Below are 7,250 nucleotides of genomic sequence, written 5' to 3' on the forward strand. Positions count from 1 at the left end.
CTCCTCAAGCTGGCACATCCCACAGCTTTCAGGACCTTCCAGGAGGAGTCTCAGAGCTGCTGCAGTGCAGGGGATGTGGCTCTAGGGCAGGGCTGGGTTTCCCTGCTGCAGCAGCCGAGGCACAGCCCCAGGCAGCTCCCTGTGTCCAGGCTCTGCTGCAGGGCTGAGCAGCCGGGGCTGCAGCCAGGGGTGCCCAGGGCTGTCCTGCAGAACAGGGTCCTGCAGCCCAGGGCGCTGTGCTGGGGCAGGGACTCTGCTCCCTGCCAGGGACAGCTCTCAGCCAGCCCGGGCAGCTGCTCCCAGCGCTGGGGGAGAAGCTGTGGGGGCAAGGAGCAACCCTGAGCAGGGCAGGTGCTGCTGCTGAGAGGTGCTGGGTGGGGCAGGGCTGCTCCCAGCTCCACACCAGCCTGGGCACAGCTCCGGATGACAGTTCCCAAAAGAAGGTAAACCTGGGATTGCTGTAAAGATCAGGAGCTTTCCTGAGAGTGTTTTAAATTTCCTCCTTGGAGCAGGGTGAGAAATTTGGGGTGATGGCAAAAAGTTTTCTGCTTTTTATACATTTTTCCTATATTCATAGCTCTGTAAACTATTATTATTATATAGTTATAAGACTATAATTCTTAATTGACTCTATTAAACCCTTAAGTAACTCTATTAAACTACTATTATATACTTATATAACTGTAATCCTTAATTAACTCTGGTACATTTCCTAACCTTTCTCTTAGATTTTTGAACAATAAGCTGACCTTCTAAATACATTCCTGAAATACTGTATAGTCTTATTATCAGGAAGAGGTCCTACAAGAAGAACTTTTTTTTTTTTTTACCCAGAATGTGAGCATTCATAACAAAACTGGAGCAAAGAAGCCCTTGGACCTTCTCCAAGGGTTGACTCAAGGGTATCTAACAGGCACAACTGACTCTCCTAATGGATGTTCCTGTTAAATATCCTAGTTAATCAACCCTAATAGATTGTTGGAATTGGGGGCTGGATGTGCCTCATCCCCACTGGGACACCTGGAAGCTTCCAATAAAGGTTTGGTTTTTACTTTACTGTTCTAACGGTGTTGCAAGGGTTTTTTTCTCTTTTGATTATAGACAACAGGGGGATGAGAGAAGCAGAACAGGAATTGTAATCAGAGAATGACGGAACATTCTGAGTTGAAAGGGACACACAGGATCTGCAAAGTAATGTTTGAATATTTACAGAGAGTCCGGATCTGTAACTTTGGGTGGTCAGTCTCTCTGCTGGAGCCTCCCAAGGAGCTTTCAGCCACTCCCCAGCCCTGGGCAGCACCAGCATCCCCTTTGCAGGGCCCAGCAGGGCTCTCCTGAGCTGCCCTTGCCCACCTGCAGACAGACTCTGCCCCAGGCAGGGCCCTGCAGACAGGCAGGTTTCTGTAGGGCAGGTGAGGGCACAGAGGGTGGGATGGGCTCTGTGAGCCTGGCAGGGACAGGGCAGCTCTCAGGAGGGAAATGTCCAGGTCCAGGGAGATGCTCAGGGAGGGAGAGGGTGCTGAACAGAGCAATGCTGGGGGCAGGAGGGCACTGTTGGTGTGTGGGAGGTGCTGTGCACAGCTGGGTTGGGAGCACTGCCCTGAGTGCCCGGCTGTCTCTGCCCTGCCCTCCCAGGCACAGCACCACAACATCTTCTCTAGTTTCTGCACTCCTCTGATACTGTCATTGTAATCTGCTGCTCTCAGGGAGGCTCTGGGATTGCAGCAGCTGAGTCAGGCACTGCCCTTGGGATTCCTGCCAGGCTGGGGTGTCCATGGGAATGGGGTGTCCAAACTTCCCTGTGACCTGTGGGGCTGTGGGCAAAGCAGTCCATGGGAAAGGGGAATGAGCTGAGCCCCCTCCCTGAGATCCCATCATGGGCACATCTGGGGGTCTCCTTGCTGTGTCCTTCCAAGCTCTGAGCTGCCCTCCTGGGTGCAAATCTGTGCCAGAGCCTCTTCGAGCTCCCTGAGTGTCCCACAGGGAAGTGCAAAGATGCCACAGCTGAGGAAATGCTGTTGGGTTTACCAAGGGAACCACGAGTGTCCTTGGCAGAAGGGGGTGCTGAGATCTTGCTCAGAGACCTTTAGAGAGGGTGAGACATTCAGGGATCCCTCTGCTCTGGGCAGGGTCTGGCCTATCCCAGGGTGACACAGGAGTGTGACTGTACTCTGCAGCCAAAGGTGCAAACCCAGGGCAGTTGGGAACAAGCCCATCCAGACCCTCACCTTGCCCTGAGCCACAGGGAATCCTTTGCCTCTCACATCTCTCAGTGGAAAACTGTGAGTACAGCAGAAATGCTGTGGATTTGTGTCCTCATAGAATCAGGAATGATGTGTGGGCAGGAAAATAATAGCTAAAATTCCTTCCTGGTCTCCATGCCCTTTAGAAGTGGGAATGCAGAAGCAGCAGCCTTTTAAAAGGGATTCCATTGAGGAATCCTGAATATACAGGCTTGTCCCTCTGCCACACAGCCAAAAACCCACGGCGGCAGGGCAGGGATGGATCCTAGAGAGCCCCCTGCACAGGCCTGGCTTGTCCTGCAGCTCTCAGAAAGCACAACTGGAGCTCAGTCAGGGACCTGGGAGAAAGTTTCCCAGAGCAGAAACAAGGGAGGCTGAGTCACAGCAGGACAGCGTACAGAGAATTGACCAGGTCTGGCCCAAAGCAGCCTCTGCTGACTTGTCACTATCCTTTATCCATGAACAGGTCCCCATGTTTGGCCAGAGCAAATGTCCAACAGCAGCTCCATCAGCCACTTCCTCCTGCTGCCATTGGCAGACACGTGGCAGCTGCAGCTCCTGCACTTCTGCCTCTTCCTGGGCATCTCCCTGGCTGCCCTCCTGGGCAACGGCCTCATCATCAGCGCCGTAGCCTGCAGCCACCACCTGCACACCCCCATGTTCTTCTTCCTGCTCAACCTGGCCCTCACTGACCTGGGCTGCATCTGCACCACTCTCCCCAAAGCCATGCACAATTCCCTCTGGGACACCAGGAACATCTCCTTCTCAGGATGTGCTGCACAGATGTTCTTCTTTCTCTTCTTTATCTCAGCAGAGTATTTCCTCCTAACTGTGATGTGCTACGACCGCTACGTGTCCATCTGCAAACCCCTGCACTACGGGACCCTCCTGGGCAGCAGAGCTTGTGCCCACATGGCAGCAGCTGCCTGGGCCAGTGGCTTTCTCACTGCTCTGCTGCACACAGCCAATACATTTTCCCTGCCCCTATGCTGCGGCAATTCCCTGGGCCAGTTCTTCTGTGATATCCCACATATCCTCAAGCTCTCCTGCTCAAATTACTACACTAAGGAACTTGGGCTCTTATGGGTAGTGCTTTTCTGTTATTTGGTTGTTTTGTATTCATTGTTTTCTCCTATGTGCAGATCTTCAGGGCCGTGCTGAGGATCCCCTCTGAGCAGGGACGGCACAAAGCCTTTTCCACCTGCCTCCCTCACCTGGCTGTGGTCTCCCTGTTTATCAGCACTTCATTTTTTACCTACCTTAAGCCACTTTCCATGTCTTCCCTATCCTTGGATGTGTCTCTGTCAGTTCTGTACTCAGTGGTACCTCCAACCCTGAACCCCCTCATCTACAGCCTGAGGAATCAGGATCTCAAGGATGCCCTGAGGAAAAAGGTGAGTGAACGATGCTGTCCAGAAGGCAGAGACTGCCCGCTTCCTACTGTGAATGGCTTCCAGTTCATAAGATGACAGGCCCAGTCTGTCCTTACTGAAATTTTTTTCCTTATTTTGGAGACCCTTGATCAATGAACTGTAGTTTTCTGTTCCCCTTCTTCATGAATGTTTAATATGGTTTTGATTTGTTTCCTTTGAGTAATAATTTGGCACAACCAAAACTGTATTGACTGTGCAGGTTTGCAAGGATTCTTCAGCTGGCAACAGATGTGCTCGACAGAAGAGACTGCTCCGTGCATGCCACCAAGGGCACAGAGCAGGACATTTGTCACCGCCAGCCTCTGTCTGCAGACATTGCCAGCCCTGCCTGCTGAGCCCAGGTTTTCCCTGGGCTGAGTTTGGCTGTGGCCCAGCTCCAGCCTCCTGCGGGGCTCAGGGCCTGTTCCCGGCCATGGCCAGCCCTGCCCGGCCTCTCTGCTGGCCCAGAGCCTGGCAGAGCCCGGGGCAGGGCTGTCAGTGCAGGCCCACAGGTGCCACGGGCTGTGCAGGAGCTGGCAGAGGCTGCCCAGCAGGGAGGACATGGGGCACAGAGCCCCAGGGCTGCTGTGGGCACCGTTCCACCCGCAATGCTCCTGTCCTGGGCTGGGCCTGCACAGGGGCTGTGCCACCATGGCTGGGCCAGCGCGGCACAAAGGGGCCACAGAGCTGCTGCCGGGGCTGACAGCAAGGCCAGGCACACACAAGGAATTGCTCTGCATTGCCTGCACTGGGCAGGGCTGGCTGTGGCAAGGGCAGAGCTCAGCTGGCCTTGGTGGCTGCAGGAATTGCCAAGAGCCCAAAGAACCTCCATGGCTGTGCTGGAGACCAAGGCTGGAAGCTGAAAAGGCAGGGTAGCTGCGGGATGGGGAGGGGGGTTTCATTCCAGCAGACACTCAGTTGTCTGCTGATCCTGGCACGGAGCTGGTCCCTATTTCAGCCTGGAGCAGAGCAGATGTTTATGGGACTGGAGCCCTTTGGGGCTGTCAGGGATCTGCAGTTTGTGAGGTGCTCTGCTCTCCCTCAGCTCCTCTCTGAGAACTCCAACCCCAGTTCAGCACCTCAGGGCACTGGGGCCCTACAAGTGGCACTGCCTGTTCATGGGCACACAGCTGATGTCTGCCTGGAAAGGGACACAGGTTTTAATACTCGTACATTTCATGATATGCAAGCATATTTTTATTATCTGGGTGACTTGAGTACTTTTAAGAAATGGCCAAGTTTTCCCACCAGGAACAGGAATTTCCTGGGCGTATACTAAAGGCAGTAGAAGAAATACTGATTTTGCCCTCTACTTGTGTCACCAATATTCAGTCTGTTATTTCCTCTCCCTCTTCCTTTAGGTGTTTCCAGCTCTCCTGTTTAAATGGCCATGTCAAAGGACATCTCTTCACTAGACCAGCTGTATCTATGTCCTTCCCATTGCTCCCAGATTTCCTACTCTAGATGCTCTCTGGTCATTCAAGCGTCTCTTAACTCACTGGTTTCATGCTTTGAGCTTCAGGGAGTTGCCCAATCTTTCATAAATTCAAATAAATATCATATTTGTCAACATCTTAATTGTGTTTATATCTATCACAGAATCACCTTTTCTTATATCTTTGTCTAAAACTCTTCCTGCACAGAAATCCCCTGGGGAAGGTGGACAGGTCAGATGATGCTGCTGGGACATCACAGAGAGCTGAGGGAGGAGCTGTGATGGTTATTAAACTGTATCACATTCAATTTCTGTTTGTTTGCAAGAAACCTTTCTATGCTTCTGACTCACCTCAGTCCCTGAGCCCCAAAGGACACAAACCTGATGAGTTGTGGTTCCCACTCCAGTGGTGGAACTTGGACCTTGGCTCTGCACAAGAGAGCTCTTCAGCCACTTTTTCTCTTTTCCTCCCTCTGGCCATGGAGGGAGCTCGAGACTTCAGCGTGTGACTCGTGTGTGCAAAGAGCAAATCTGGGCAGAATCGGGGCAGGGAGGGTTTGCGGCATCTTGGGATCTGTGCTGGGCACGAACGTGTTTTCCATTGGTCTGAGACTGTCTGCTGTGGAAAGTGGATGTAATATCCAGCAGAGGAATGACTTTTGTGTTTTATGGAGCTGTGCCTTCCCTTGGTTTGTTTGCTCACAATAAGTGAACATCCCTCTGTGTCTCTGGCAGCTCCTTCTGCAAGGAAAGCAGCTGGGAGCTGGTGCCAAGGAGCTGAAAGCTGCAGGCACAGCCTGGAGTGGAGGAAGCTCAGATTTGCACAAGGCTGCTCTGAGTGCCAGAGGTTGGATGGGGGAAATGGTGGGGTGGGGGTTGGGACAGAGTCTGATTGATCATCAGACATAAATGCTCTTGAGCTTCATATCCATTAAAACTGCATGAGGAGGTACTTGAATTCAACGTCAATTGGAGATTGCACATATTAATATATATAAACAGTAAAAAACCCAAGCAGGACCTAAACTATCTTTTCCTTCTAGCTTAGTAAAAATATAAAACAAAAATTAATTTCATATATATTTCTGAAATCTGCCTAATTAACCACAGAAGATTTGAAAACTTTAATCACATTATTTCCAGAGGCTTGGCTTGTTAAGATGTTCTGAATGCTAATGGGCCCTGGGGCACTGAATTCCTGAAGAGCTGAAGGCTGAACAAGCCTCTGGAGCAGTAAAATTCAGCAGCAGCCTCCAAGTTGCTGAGGATGTCAGCAGTCCCCACTGAGGGCATCCCTGCCCAGAGACCGTGGGGGAATGGGCAGACAAGGGGAGCATCCCTGGGCTGGGGAAGCAGAACTCAGAGGCACCAGTGGGTGAGAAATGGGATGTGAAAGCCCTGCCTGGGCTGTGCCAATCAGGACAGACAAGCCGTGACTCCCATCCCCAAAAACTCTCACGGCAAGACATTTAAAAGGAATTAAAATTATTTGTTTACTCTGAGTTGGAAGCACTGGAGAAATCCCAACAAGATATTCTCAGAAGCTCAAAACAATGAAACAGACTTTAATGGCAACGTTAGAAAATAAGAGAAATTTTGGCAAAAGATGTAATATGCCTTTCAATCAGCAAAAAAACACTTCTGGAAGCATTAACTTGGCGCATTCTACTTCCCAAACTCTAAGTCAGTTCAATTTTTAGTTACTCAAAATTTGCAAGAGGACAGAAATAAAGAAGACACAGAAATAGAGAAAGACAAATAAAATACAGAGAAACAGACACACTGCTACCAACATCTGGATTCCAGCAGTGTTCAGATAGAAATTCTGAGAAGGAGGTAGGATCAAGATGTGTGCTTGCCTTGTGTCAAGCCTTAAGTACCCCTTGGTCTTTCTGGGCCCTTCCCCCGGGTGGGTCTTTTGGTCATTTGGTCACTCAGGAGCTGGGCAGGGGCTCCAGGGGTGGGTGTGGAGCATTGCCTTTGGTGTGCCAGGGACTGGCAGGCACTGCTGGGCTGGGATAGAGGCTCTGGGGGGATTGGGGTTACAGGGCAGTGCAGTGCTGGTGTTACAGGGCAGGGCAAGGTTGCACCTGCCCCTTCCTCCCACACACATTAAATATTTTGAGCCAACAGCCTCCTCCAGTCTGTCACAACAGGCAA

At 51.4% G+C, this 7,250-nt stretch overlaps 1 pseudogene; it reads left to right on the forward strand.

Moving 5' to 3' along the window:
- Positions 1-315: 315 nt before the first annotated feature.
- LOC130266079 (olfactory receptor 14A16-like) lies at positions 316-5,233 on the forward strand (annotated as a pseudogene).
- The last annotated feature ends 2,017 nt before the right edge of the window (positions 5,234-7,250 follow it).

The sequence above is a fragment of the Oenanthe melanoleuca genome, unplaced genomic scaffold, assembly GCF_029582105.1.
Source record: "Oenanthe melanoleuca isolate GR-GAL-2019-014 unplaced genomic scaffold, OMel1.0 S001, whole genome shotgun sequence".
NCBI lineage: Eukaryota > Metazoa > Chordata > Aves > Passeriformes > Muscicapidae > Oenanthe > Oenanthe melanoleuca.